Here is a 14,544-nt window from a genome sequence, read left to right on the forward strand (position 1 = left end):
GTTCGTTTGTGTCTGCATGAGTGTGTGCCTGCATGTGTGTGCAGGTGTGTGCATGCTGAGTCCAGAAGAGTGCATCAGGTACCCTCTTCTGTCACTCGCCACCTATTCCTTTGAGGTCACATGTCTCTCCCTGAGCCTGGACCCTGCGTTTTCTCAGCTTGGCCGGACGCCAAGCTACACAAGTAAGCAGTCCTCATGTCTCTACTCTCTCAGAGCTGGGGTTACAGGGATGTGTTGGGAACCAGATTTGTTATGTAGATGCTGGCATCTGAACTGCGGTTACCACGATGACTTAAGTGTTCTAAACCACTGAGATGTCCCTCTAGTCCTAGGGTTGTTTTGAAAATTGCTGGCAGCAGTGCTCTTCTTGTAGCAATCTGCATGGTATCTACCTTTACAACCCACCCACAGTCAAAGCCCCTAGCAGCCAGCACCTGGAGTCGCTACAAAACACCCCAGCTGCTGAACATCACGTCAGCTTTGTGTACTCAGGGTGGGGAAAATCCTTTGTGTTCGTAGCCACGCCCTTCTTCCCGTCACTTATCACCCACTGTGCTTAGCTCTCATGGCTTGGAAGGGGCCTACCCTTCTCTGCCAGGGTTCACTGAACACCTTACAATACTTAACTCTTTGAAACGCCCTTTTTGACTTACACTCTCTGAGGCCAGCTACACTGAGTTTATGCTATTTGAGTCTCTTTTGCCTCCTCCAATATTATTCCTTGATCATGTCTTTTTGTCCCATGTTTTCCTGCCTCCAGGGGGAACTCTCATCTCCTCCTAGGGCTCTGTTTATTATTTCTGTACTCATAGACAGCCAATCTGTATGAATTATTTCTGTTTCCTATCACATCAGAATCAAAACACCTAAAAGAAAACGACATATACTTGTTGCATTTTTAATGAATGTTTATATTTCCTAATAATTCCATGCGTGAGTACACTATATTTACATCATCTCCACATTCTCTTTCCCCCTCCAGTTATTCCTTTGCCCGCTCTCTCTCTCTCATGACCTCTTCTTTTATAATTATTAATGTCACACACACACAAATGTTATTGTTACTACGTCCATCTAATGTTGCTCATATGTCTTCCCGGTTAGGGCTGACCTCATCATATTAGATAACCTATCAGGGTCTCATCCTTGGAGAAAACTGGTCTCCCTTCGTCAGTGGCCACTGCTTGCCTGTAGTTCCTCATCTAGGGGTGGAGCTTTGGGAGCTTTTCTCCAACCCCATTAACATATAGACTGGTGTGGTTTGTAGGCAGGTCTTGACAAACTTCCTAACTTTGACTTAAACCAATTTTCTTCTTAAAAAAAAAAAAAGTCTGTATTATTCTATTCTATTCTCTCTCTCTCTCTCTCTCTCTCTCTCTCTCTCTCTCTGTGTGTGTGTGTGTGTGTGTGTGTTAGTCTCTCTGTCTCTGTCTCTCCCTGTCTTTCTCTACCTCTGTCTCCTCTCCTTTCTCTGTCTCTCTGTCTCTCTGTCTCTCTCAATCATACACACACACACACACACACACACACACACACACACACACATCCTTCTTCCCTCCCTCTCAGAGTCCTTCCTCCTCTCTCCCTCCCTCAGGCCTCATGTACCCCCAAGCAAATGCTATACCATTGAGCTCCAGGCACAACCTTCTCTTGACTTTGAACTCATGGTGAGTGTCTCTAATACCAACACCTCAAATTCAGACTGGTGAGATGACTCTGTGAGTAAAGGCACTTACTGGCGAAGTCTGGAGACCTGGTTCAATCTCCAGAGCCCATGTAAAGGTTGAAGAAGAGAACTATCTCCACAAAGTTGTCCTCTGACTGCCAATCTGCTTTAAAATCTACAGTGTAAAGGATTCAAAACATTTTGAGCATTGACATGATTCCACAGGTAGAAAAGGACCACATATAAGGCTCTGTTCTCTGTAGTTACTACTGTCCCTCCTACTTCTATTGTATTTATGACTATAGGAATGGAATTTTGTTATATTGTCCTTCAAAAGTATTTAAAATTTTAGATTATAAAGTCATTTAAAATGTTATATAAAATCACTCTCAGGTCATGTGCAATGCTGTCCTCTGGGCATCACTGTGTTGGCATCACAGGAGTTCTGATTATCCTCATGAGACCCATACAAGATTGAGCCCAGTGGTATTCCTTCTTGGAAGAGAAAGGAGGGAACACAAAGTGGCACACAAAAAGGTAGGGGAGAGCTTACACCTGATCTGTAAAATGGAGAGAGAATGAGAAATTGGGCCTAATGTAAGCTTTTGAAATCTCAAAGCCCACCCACAGTGACACACCTACTCCAACAAGTCCACATCTCCTAATCCTTTCTCCACAGTCCACCAACTGGGAGTCAGTCAAAAATATGAGCTTATAGGGCTCTTTATCATTCAAACCACCACACTGTATTTACATTTCTTCACATGTTCATCCCTTATCATTTGACCTAAGTAAATGCTGAGTGTCTGATGACCTATATTAACTCACTGATCATTCCCTTACATATAAGTAAATTTGGGCAGGAAGGAAGAGCTTTGAGGTAAGGATTCTTTCTACTCCATAAGAACTAGCAAGTACTCTATGTGTATGAGTATATGTTTATGTATATATGTATTCATGTGTGTGCATGTATGAGTGTATGTGAGTGTATACATATGTGGGTCTGTGTCTATGGGTGTAATCTGCAGAGGCAATTATTGGTACTCCAGATAAAAGGGATTTCAAGTGACATTTGAAGTACACAAATATATGACATTATAATACTGATTTTATAAGGAAAATCATCAGCCAGCTGCAACTATCTCAGCCCTCCTGGGGTGTCAAGTTAGTTAAAGGTTAGATTTTTTTTTATTATTATTATTTTAGTGTTGAGATGACTAGAAAAACTTTATACATTTACGAAATGTGAATTAAATTGCCTTCTTTAGAGGAGTTTCAAGGAGTTCTTGTTTTCAGTATTTGCTGCAGATGACAGTGTGGCTCCTGAAACTCCAGCACAAATGAGGAATTTGTCTTGTAGGAGTAGGAGTCATGCCCTCCTGTTATCATGAACTGGTGGTGGGTAAGGCCGTGGAATGCATCATCTCCAGCAGGTGCTGTCAGTGCCCGCCTGATAAGAGAGGAGGCAGCCTTGCTGGGCGAGGCAGGGTTCACTGCAGAGGTCACAGATAGCACCGCAGAGCCTTCCCAGTCATTCCCTCCCGTCTGCTTGCCACCCCTCCCTCTGATGCTTCGTATTATCCAGTGTTTTATAGACCCAGACATCTCAGTGTGCAAAACCTCCTGCATGCCGGAATCACAGGTGGCCAAGCCGAGTCGGAGTCGGCTTTCTGTTTAAAACGGACTTTACATTTCCAATCATGGTGCCATTTCTCCAGGAGACACCTGAAAGGGGACTGTGAAATGGGCAGTGCAATTTGTATCACGGCAAGGATAGTTTTAAGCAGTGGCCCATGGTGTTTGAGAAAGCTGTTAGTCAGCAGGAGTTTCTGCTGACAATCCTCAGGATGTCCAGTTAGGACAGGCTGAGCGTCTGCACTTTGGCAGTTAAAATGCTTTGGTTTCCTTGAGCCCTCTTATCGTATACTTCTCTGCATTTTCAAAGAATGTGCATAATAAATGACGTCTCCAGGACTACTGCAAGGCTAACCTGGAGCTTTCTCTTCTTTCTTATTTTTTTCAATCAGTAATCTGTTGCTTACCTTGGAAAGCCTTCTAGAAACTATCTTTCATCTGCCTCGGGAGACAGGAGCCGCCTTTGAGGAAGCACTGGGTGGTGGCAGTGACTGTAATGCTTCCATAATCCCTGGTTCCTGGATTCCATGTACACTCTGCACATTGCTGGCTTATCTCAGCTCTGTTTGTGCTGGCCTATACACCAGCATTGGCTTTCCCTCCATCTCTTCCTCTCATTGCCACTGACCCTTGTAATGCTATGATATCTCTGAGTAAGTGTGTGTGTGGTGCACGTATGTGTGCATGTGTGTAGAGACCAAATCTGAAGCTTCCTGATTTGGTCTAACTGGCTGGCCTGCAGGACCTCATATCCTGATGTCTCTGCCTAGCCAGTGCGGGATTACAAATCATCTTCCTAAGATCTCATTTTTAGTTAGAATGGAGGAACAACAGTTTTTTTTTCCTTGTGATCCTCAACTAGAGGTAAAGAGAAGAGCATCTGAGTCCAGGCAGTGTTTCTGAAAGCAGTGCCACCTGATGGTAACAAGGCCAGATGGCCAAATAGAAAGGCTGATGGACTTGCAGATCTTTTGGGTTCGGTTAGTGAGGAGAGCATCTCCCTGACTCTTTGAAACTCCTGCTGTCTGTAACTAGCCATGATTAGAAGATTAAAGAAACATTTGGCAATGTGACACTGGTCACTTTTTAATCAGTGAGATTGATTTTCCAATCTCAATGTGAAGGTGGAATTTTGAATAATTTATAGGGAAGAAATCAGTGGCTTGTCACAACTTGGCTCAAGGAATAAAGGCTAACAGGAAGAAGGCCTGCTTCCTTCCTTCTCCGGGCCCTTGTGGAGAGGGGCACACACGTGGGGAGCAGTGACTGAGTTGTGGATGAGGCATCTCCCAGCCTCTGCTAGGTGGAAGGAGATGAGGTCTACTCCCTCTCACCTTCTGCTTCTCTGCCTCAGCCTAGCGGGCTGGATATATGCTACAACATGACTCTCTTATCCTGTGGCTAGCAGCTGGGTTCCAATCCCCAGTCTCCTGCTCTTGCAGTCAGTCATGTTTCCTTTAGCCAAAAAGACACCTTCCAGGCCACACATCATCACAAAGCCCAGAATCCAAGCCAGAGATCTTATATCCTACCATGGAAGCTTCTGGAATGCTGGAGAAAGGTTTGGGGTTTTTTTTTGGTTGTTGTTGTTTTGTTTTGTTTTTCTGGTATAAAAGGAAAAACTTTCCAATATTAACATAGACACCAGGAATACCTGTGAGAAAATACCAAATACAGACTCAGAACTCATGTTGCTAAGCGGAAGAATTGGCTGGCCATCAGAAGCCAGAGTAGAGTCTGGAAGGAGAGGATTGCCAACTGATAGTAGGCTTGTGTGGAGGGGAGACTGAAGAAATTTCTTAACTCCCTGGTCAGATTTCCAGTGACTTCTCCAAGTTAGTGGAGCCTCCCTGAGTCAAGACCTGATTAGGTGAAGAAAAGTGGCTGGTTGTTCTGGGTCCCTTGTGAGCATCTTTGCTGGCTAGCAGATGAATTTTTAAGAGTAAAGCAGAAAACTGGGGATGTGGCTGTTAGTAGAGTGCTTGCCTAGGATACATGAAGCCCTGGGTTCAGTCCCCAGCACAGCATAAACAGAGCATGTGTGCCTGTGATGCAAGTATCAGGAGGAGGAGACAGGTCAAGATCATCTTTGGCTTCATAGCAAATTTGAGGCCAGCCTGTATTTCATGAGACTCAGGAGGAGGAGGAGGAGGAGGAGGAGGAGGAGGAGGAGGAGGAGGAGGAGAAGGATCTTTAGACAGAGGGAAATTTTCAGACAGTCTCTCTTCGCACATGATCTCTTTATAAAGGCTAGAGGAAGGAACAGTAAAAGCCCTTCCCCCACAAGCCCTCTATAAGGATGGCACTGAGCATGGGTGAGTTGCCATTAAGGTGCGTTTAGGCAACAAACAGAAACAGCCAATGAGGGGAGCCTTTTGGATCAGCTCCTAATCACTTAATGTGGCTTTTGGGGTAGAAATGCCTGGGAGAAGGAAGGCAGACAGTGACTAAAGATTGAGCCTTATGGAGTGGGAATGTAGAAAGAATTATCATCCCTCAGGGGGGAGGTGACATACCGAAGATGTCAGCAGAAAATACAGCTCTGCATGGCCACTGTCTGACATTCAATTAGCAGGGACACTTAGCAGCTGAGAAGCAAGACATTTTTGCCACTTATCAGGACACATCACCTGACCAATGTATTTATAGGGGACCTTCTTCAGAAGAACTCACTGTGTGAAAGATGTCATTATAGTGGACTCCATGGGAATTGGCTAAGACTTCTAACTTTTCTGCCTACTGAGGTGGTGGTAAAAGGGATCAAATCTAGGGACCAAACTCCCACTCCCAATATCCAACTACAGGATTAAACATAATGGTGAATTTCTGAGGGTAAGCATAACTAGGGTGGGACATATTTCATGCCCATGCTTTTAATGCATTCACTGGTGTTCCTGGGTCAAGCATGACTGGACATCACTGTGTTCTGGTTCTGTGGACTCTCCAAGCCCAGCACTTGTCTGTAGCCCTGGGACTGGATTTATCCACTGTGGCACAGTTGATACTTGGGGATGGATAATTCTTTAGTGGGAGATGATGCCCTGTGTTACAAGATGTTTAATCTAGAGCACTCCTGGCCTCTACCCACTCAATGCAAGTAGAACTTACCCTGAAGTTCCCTGTTATGACAACCCAAAGCATCTCCAGATATTTCTAATACCCTCTGGGAGAGAAGGACAAAATTTCCCACAGCTGAAAAGCACTGTCTTCAACCTATAATTTGTACTGAATTAGCAAGCCAATTACAGATCGGGTTGAATCTGCACTCATTTATTAGGCTTTCATATAAACAAATAATAAGACCACATTAGACATGAGCTTGTGGGTTTGAGCCATACTGGAATCATTCTCTCTTAATTGTTACCTACTCTGTTTGCACCAGGATGGCATACAGCCCATAATAAAACTGTGGGGACCGCACAGTTTTATGCCACCACCTCTCTGTCAACTCCCTTCTTTTACTTTTTATGCAGTGCCTCCTTCCCACCTTCCTGGCCAACACGTTGACTTGAACATGAAGGAAATTTTCGACGCATTGCTAATGAGAAGCAATGGCTCACTGCTGGTTTCAGGCAGCAGCAGGGCTCAGGATGTCTGGGAGAGATTTCAGCCTGGAGACTTCGCCAGCTAGCATAAATCACTCCCAGCAGAGGCCACCCAGTCCTTGTATTTGCGTGGCCAGCTGTGGGAGTGGGGGTCCTGTCAGTGAGTTTAACCGCTGACAGCAATGCTCAGCATTTGTTTTGGTTTTGCTGAGAGACAGAGCTGGCTCAGAAGAGAAGAAGGACCTCCCCTTAAAGGGTATAAAAAAGCGTTTTGCCCCCAGGAAAGGAACAAAAGCAATCAGCGGTTCTTGGGGAGCTTTCTTTACAAGTCATGAAACTAACACAAAGTGTTACCATTAGTCTAATTCTAGCAGGTTCTAGTGCCTGTGGGAGTGAGCCACAGAAAGTTCAGTATGACCAACACACCAGGCCACAGTGGGATAACTCTGAAGAACTCTACCTGGAAACTCCATAGAACCAGACAGCAAAATTTTTCTTCCTTCCTTCCTTCCTTTCTTTCTTTCTTTGTATGGATCTGAAATATCAAATGGATATTTGGTCCTCAAGTGATATAGAGTCTCCTATCCTAAGGGTCTTTTAGAGCTTCAGCCAGCTAGCTATGAGAGTATGGGCACCAGGGCCACTGACACATAGCTAGACATCCAACATCATATCTCAGGAATTAGTTTCTTACATTTCTTATCATGGTACAGATGAAAAACGTAGATGTTCTTATAGTTTTAGAGTTCTGTGCTGTGTGTGTTAATGTGTCTTGGCATGTCTCATCAAAAGTACAAGTACTTATTTAGAGAAATAAAAGTAATTGAAACACACAATTAAACTCACAGGAGGCCCAGGCTTCCAGATGTCATGGGATGATACCATGCAGTTCTTCTTAAATCCCCCAGTCCACTTAGAATCTGTGGAGTAGATGAGGCCATGTAACAAGCAGCTGTGATCAATGACTGTCACAATCCCCCTTCTAACCCAGCTGTGATCTGTCTTTGGCAAACACTATCCTTACTGTCTGTACATACTTGTTAACTCTCTTTATTGAACCATTTTGAGATGTCTAGTAAAAACTCGATCCGGGGTATAAATACTTGATGAGTTTCCATGTTCTGTTACGAGTTTTCCCTCTCCACCTAAATGATCTCTTATCATTGGTACAGTCTTGGTTGTTAGTTGACTTTCAGGTGTGGGGTCACTCACTTGTAGATGGCTTAAATGCCACCCACTTACTGATGCTTCCCTGGTCCAGCTACATGAGCTTTTGCTTGAGACAGGTGTCTCAAGGCTAAGAGGTTCAGAGCTTCATGGCTGATCCCCTTCAGCTGACCTGTTCTCCCTGATGTCATACTGAGTTCAACCAATGGCAACCCCCTTCTTCCCTTAGTCTCACGATCATGTCCTTTATTATTCATATGCAACCCAACAAGTTTGACCCACTTTCAAGAGCGCCCATGCGGTGTCTAGGCATTTCTTACTGCTATTGTTTTCCACACCTACGGCAGCCCTGTGCCACCCTTGCCCTCTTTTAAAAAAATTTACTTAAAAATATTTTATATGTATCCGCACTTGTGATGGGAGCATGCGTGTGTTGGCTTAGGGTAGGCACCTTGGTTCCTCTCCACCTTGGGTTTTGAGGCAAAGTCTCTTACTGAGCCTGGAACTCATCAGTTCAGACATTTCCAGCTCTGCCTCCAGATGTTGGGATTACAGGTACATAGCCACCGCTTGGCCTTTTATGCTATGGCTGGAGACCTGAAGTCAGGCCTTTATGCTTGCTCGCACAGTCTTGTCTACAGTCCCCACCCTGGGCTTTTGTTTAGGTAAATTCTACATCATCTTATCTCATCCTCCTGCTTCCTTAGCATTCATTTTCTTATCGCAGCAGTGAGAAGGACCCTTTAAAACTGCTTCTTCAGAGCCAACAGGTGTTCCGTGCCTGCCATTCCATCAGTTGGCAGGCTGAGACTGAAAGACGGGTGTGAGTTTGAGGCCAGCCTAGGCTACATAGTTTCAAGTCAGCCTGCAACAGAGTAAGACCCTATCTATAATAAATAATAATAATAATAATAATAATAATAATAATAATAATAATAATAGAAATAAAATTGCTATTCTGCTTTAGAAAAACCATCTAAAGTTACCACATTTGAGTGTCATCTTCCAATGGATGAAAAGAGAGCATGGATGTTCCCGGGGCACTTTCTACCCACTTTTCTTAGGTTCACGGTACTCCAGGCCAACTGTCCCTGTTATTAGTATTTTGAGCCCACTCCAGTCCATGTACATCTGAATCTTTGTGCTTGTTCTTATGTCCCTAAACTGCTATTGCTCCAGGCAAAACATTGATCCTTCCTCACTGGCTTCTGTTCAAATGCTGCCTCACCAGTAAGGATGTCCCTGGCATCGCTGTATAAGGTGCAGCCACACCGTTCTCCCTACCCCTTTGCCTTCCCGTGGCTAATTTCCTCCACAAGAGCCGTTACTTACACTGCTCTATGACTTAATGTAGTTCCTCAGTTAGGGTTTGCAAGGTTGATGAGGGCAAGACTTCATTTTTCTTGTCACTCTACCCCTAAAGCCTACACCACTGTCTGCTGATACATTTTAGATGCTCAGCACACATACGTATACCATATGGCACTTTTAAGTTCTACGTACATGTTGCTTTTCATAGGAAACATTCCATAATTCTGTAAGTTTGGGTGAAACATTTCTCCCATGATGCTGTGTTCCATCTCTGGTTCTTCCCAAGCTGCATGATGGCTCCATAGTTAACTTATGTAAACATCACAATGCTGAGGTCAGTTAATCTTTTCACTGGTGAATCCGCAATAGGTGCAAGGGTATGTTTTGTTGAAACTCAAATATTTGTTTTGTGACTATATTTTCTATTCAATTTAAGGTACACACACACATACACACACACATATATATATACCACATACCTCTGTGGGCTTAATGCAGAATATGTACTGTATAAAACAGGGTTGATCAGTTATGATTCTTAAATTTTCATGAGTATTTTAACATCCAAGATCCATTAGTACCAGCTCTCAATAATGAACTCAAATCATTTTCTATTCTGTGAGCATTTTTTGTTCTTTTTCCACCCCAGGGTGGTGTGTGTATGTTCTGTTTGGACTGTTCAATGTTTTCTGGGGTGAAAATGTTGATGACTGAATGTGGGGGGCTGATAATCATCCCCAAGACCATGAAAAAAGGCGAGATCTGTGTAAAAATGTGTTCCTCAACCTCAGAATCTTTTTGAAGCAGAAAAAAAAATTTCTGGGACATACTAAAAAAGAGCTCTATTTCTGTATACACTGGACACGGACAAGTGGTTGCCCTGGTGAGAAAGTAAATAGCTGTAGGGTCTAGACCAAGATACAGACAACAAATCAATAACATGCCACTAAGAGGAAGCTGGGAGAAGACTTCACAACCAGGCAATTATCACCCCGTCCCACAAGATGCCCCTGCTCTGGGCAGGCCAGGGCTGCCAGGGCCTGGGTGGGCCCTGTGGTGAGTTGCTGATGCCTCTCTCCCATTAATCTACTTCGCTGGCTTCTCCTGAGAAATCTTCCTGGAATTGCAACCAGCTTCAGGGTTCCAGAAACTTAATTTTATACACAGTAAATGAGTTTGGCCTGAGGTTGAACCTGGATGTTTTCTTGACTTGTGCAGATTTCAGAAATTGAAGGTGAAGCCATTGAAACCAACAAATAACTCTGCTTGGTACCAACCAGAGATTCAAATTCTTCTTTGGAAAGGAAGCAAAAATAAATTTAAATTTTTCTCTCTTTTTCTTTCTTTCTTTCTTTCTTCTTCTTTCTCAGTTAATTACCTTGGCGCATTTGATATTAACTGACTAGTTTGAAGACTCATATTCCTCTTGTGTGCTCACCCTAGCTTGTAGGCTTTGATTTTTTTTTTTAACCTACTTTATTTTGCTGTCATATATGTCTTTCTCCCTTCTCCACCCCAGTCCCTTCCGACACCCCAACACCAGGTAGGAAAGAAAGACGGTTAGTGGGGAGAGGGGGCACAGTTCTCTTTAGCTACTTCCTGCTGTTTAGGGCTTAGTTTGGGGGCAACACTAATCTCTGTCTTCAGGATATTCAGCCAGCAACAACGAATGCAACAGTAGTTTCTCTTTCTTCTCCAACCGTCTCCTCCAAGTATTCTTCTCCCTTTCTCTCTCCTGCCCCCCTCTCTCTTTCTCTCTTTGTCTGTCTGTCTCTCTCTTTCTCTCTCTCCTCTCTCATTTTTTTCCAACTGGCAAAGACCATGCCTCAGCACAAGGCAGTTTCCTGCTGACAAAGGTTACACACCCTCTCCCGAGGCCATCACCAGACAAACTGGAACAGCCTCCATATCCCACACCTGGGATTAAAACAAAATCATGTTTACATAACATAACTGAATGTTTAAAGAAACCAAAACTTCCACAACACTAGCTGATGATTTTCATCTTAGATTTTATAATGGTTTATAATTTGGAGTTGGGCAGCACACAGAGTCAGCTTGAAGTATTTGTATTTAAATCCAGCCTGCTGTAACATCCTAGCATTAAGGCCTAAAAGCAGTTTGGCTGCTGGACTAATAGTAATACACATGGTTTGAGCTAACACGTGGCTCCCTGGAATAAATAAGTGAACAATGGTACTGTTCCTTCAGTGAGTTGAAGCCCAAAACAGGATGAATAGAGATAATTTCCACCAATGTGACAAAGTTGACTTTCACAGCTTTGTGCCTCTAATAATGGGGAATTAGAGACAGTTTGGGAGTTTTGTGCTCTTGAAATTGAAGGTGAGGTGGGCTTTGTTTGTTTGTTTGTTTGTTTGTTTTTAACTTGGTGAAATTTAGTGTAAAAGTGAAAATTGCATCAAGGTTTCAGGAACTGAAAGACACTATTGATTCAGAAGGAGGAGGCATTGGTCAGATAAAGCAGTCACATTAAATAAGGACTTCTGTGCAGGGCAATGGCTCAGCAGGCTTTTATATTGTGCTCAAGGAACACACCTTGTATTCCCCTTCCATCTTAAACACACTTCCTGAAAACAAGCAGAGAACACCTTAATCTGTTTCCACTTTGGCTAACAGTTATATGAGGGACCTGGAGAGGGTATCACTCATGTATCATGCCCTTTAAAATGTTTTTATTATTTAAAACAATTCTCCTATGTGTGCCTTGCATACCAACCACTTTCATCTCCCACCTCCCTCCCACCCTTGTCCATTCTCTAGCGTCAGTTCATCCTTTTAAACCACCCAGTGCAGCAGCTTGCAGTGTGACTGTGAGATTGCACATCTGTTGTCCCAAGAAATTAAGTCTCATTAACAGTCACCCCACATTCTCTTTCCTCTCAGCTGCTGGCACCCACTTATCTGCTCTTTTTCATGGCTCTATTTCATTTAAAGGCAGATATAAGATCCATGACCATTTTTTGTGTTTGGCTTTTAAAACGTAGCACATTTTCAAGGCTCCTCCATGGAGTTAACACGTACCAATAATTCCTATGTCTTACTACATAATATTCCATTGCATAAATATACAATCTGTGTGCAAATTTTTTAAGTCATACAAAATTATATAAATATACATTTTGTGTAAACATTTGTTAGCCAATGGAGTGGCTACATTTCTTGGTTAGTACAAACAATACCACTATATATAACAACCATAGGTTTGTCATGAGAACTAAATGCATATAAAGCTAAATGTGTTGCCATCCTATATCATACCTTGATGGCACTAATTATTAATTGTTATCATCCTGGGGCTCACCTCACACTTAGAAATATCCTTTTGTCTTGTCTGCCTACATTTTCAATGACTGGGTGAGTTACTGATCCCACCATTTTACCATTAAAAAGACCTAGCATAAGGAGTTTTTAATATACCTTCAACAGAAGGTTGTAGAACAAAATATTTGGAGAAAGACATTTCCAATATTCTGTAGAACATCATACACACACACACACACACACACACACACACACAAGACTAAATCAAAGCAAATTTTTGTTTCTAAGCTAAATGAAAGATTTCATTTGTAAGGCTGCTATGAGAAAGTGGCATGAAACCAAACCAGAGACTGTGGGTGGTCCCATCTAAGGGAAATTATCCTTGCCTTGCTCTTGGGCTAATGATGGTCACCTTCTCCCTGTGTCTTTACATTTGCAGTGGGTCGAGTGTGTCCCTCCAAAATTCCTGTGTTGAGTCTCTATTTCTCAGTGTGATGGTATTTGAAGATGGGTCCAGTAGGAGATGATTAGGATTAGATGATGTCATGAAAGTAGGGCCCTCATGATGGGATTTCTCTTGCATTCTTCCTCCTCCCTCCTTTTCTCCCCCCCCCTTCTGAACCCCTCCCTCTCCCTCCAAATGCAAGAACAAAGTAAGAAGCAGCTCACTGCAGGTCAAGAAAGAAGCCTCCACAAAGAAACAAACCAACAAAGGCATTGATACCAGCCTTGCCAGCTTCTAGAAGTGTGCAAAAGGAACTTACTAGGCTACTTGACATATGATATTGTGTATGACAGCCTACCCTGACTCATACAATATGACCATCCTTTTGTGGGTTTATGTTGTCAGTGCTCAACTTTCTCCCCTTTATAAAGATACCCATTTCATTATATAGATCCACTTCATTAAAGACCTGATCTCCAAATAGAGTCCCGATCTGACTTACTAAGCATGAGGATCCCAATGTCTCCCCTTTTGTGTGTGTGTGGTGGGCAGAGAACAGTGGAAACCACAGCAGCAAATGAAGCCAAATGAAAAGTGAAGAGACCACCATGAGAGATGCTCAGAATAAAGGAACAAAACAGAAGGGAGCGAGGAGAGGGCCACAGAAGCCAAAGCGAAAGCCATCCAAAGCTGTGATGGGCTGGGGTTGGGGGCTTAATATGAAGCAGCTTGAATGTGCCCAGGTGAAACATGAGAGGTTTTCCTCCATCTAGAACATGATTCAAATTCTCAATGGCGCCCCATGGTACTCAAGTGGGACCCGTAAGCATGTACCTCGTGTAGCATATGAGACTCTGCCTTCATTAACGCCAAACAATGCTCCACCTCTGTTTTAAAAGTCTTAAAAAGTCAATCTTTGGATTATATTTTTAATGAAGTATTATGGGATAGTGAACTATCACTTGAGTAAAGATTCTATCAGTAATTTGTGCTTACCATCATGCCTTGCTGAATGAGTCATGTATAGACACTTCTCAAGTTATGACAGGGCTGTACTCAACTTACAGTGTGGTTGCATCCAGATAAATTCATTAAAAATTGTCTCCTATGCTGGCCAGCCACATAGGCTGAAAATGCTGCCATGGAGAAAGGCAAAGCCTGGGGCCTGGAGTGATGTCTTGGCAGTTAACATGCTTATACAGCTATTACAGAGGACCCCAGTCCAGCTTCTAGCACCCAAGTCATGCAGCTGACACATACCTGTATAAGTGTGTGTACCCATACACATATATGCATAACTAAACATAACATACATTTTCAAAGCCAGTGACACTGAAGCTCCCTAACTCACTAGTAGGATGAGAAAAGCACCCAGGCAGCAATAAGGGAAATCAGTTGAAATGACTTGTGTGAGGTTCCAACATGACTAAGATATAAAACCAAACTGTATATTTGTGGTTATTCTGCAGACAAGTAGAATGTCCTTTAAGTGT

At 43.1% G+C, this 14,544-nt stretch overlaps 1 long non-coding RNA gene across 2 annotated transcripts in view; it reads right to left on the minus strand.

Moving 5' to 3' along the window:
- LOC311604868 overlaps positions 1-14,544 on the minus strand; it is a 224,458-nt gene that overhangs the window by 110,145 nt on the left and 99,769 nt on the right. For both annotated transcript variants that reach the window (XR_014781712.1, XR_014781713.1), the window contains exon 5: positions 7,693-7,766. This is a non-coding gene — a long non-coding RNA (uncharacterized lncRNA). The remainder of the gene's footprint in view (positions 1-7,692; positions 7,767-14,544) is intronic.

Source organism: Acomys minous (genome assembly GCF_964271855.1).
Source record: "Acomys minous genome assembly, chromosome: 9".
Taxonomy (NCBI): domain Eukaryota; kingdom Metazoa; phylum Chordata; class Mammalia; order Rodentia; family Muridae; genus Acomys; species Acomys minous.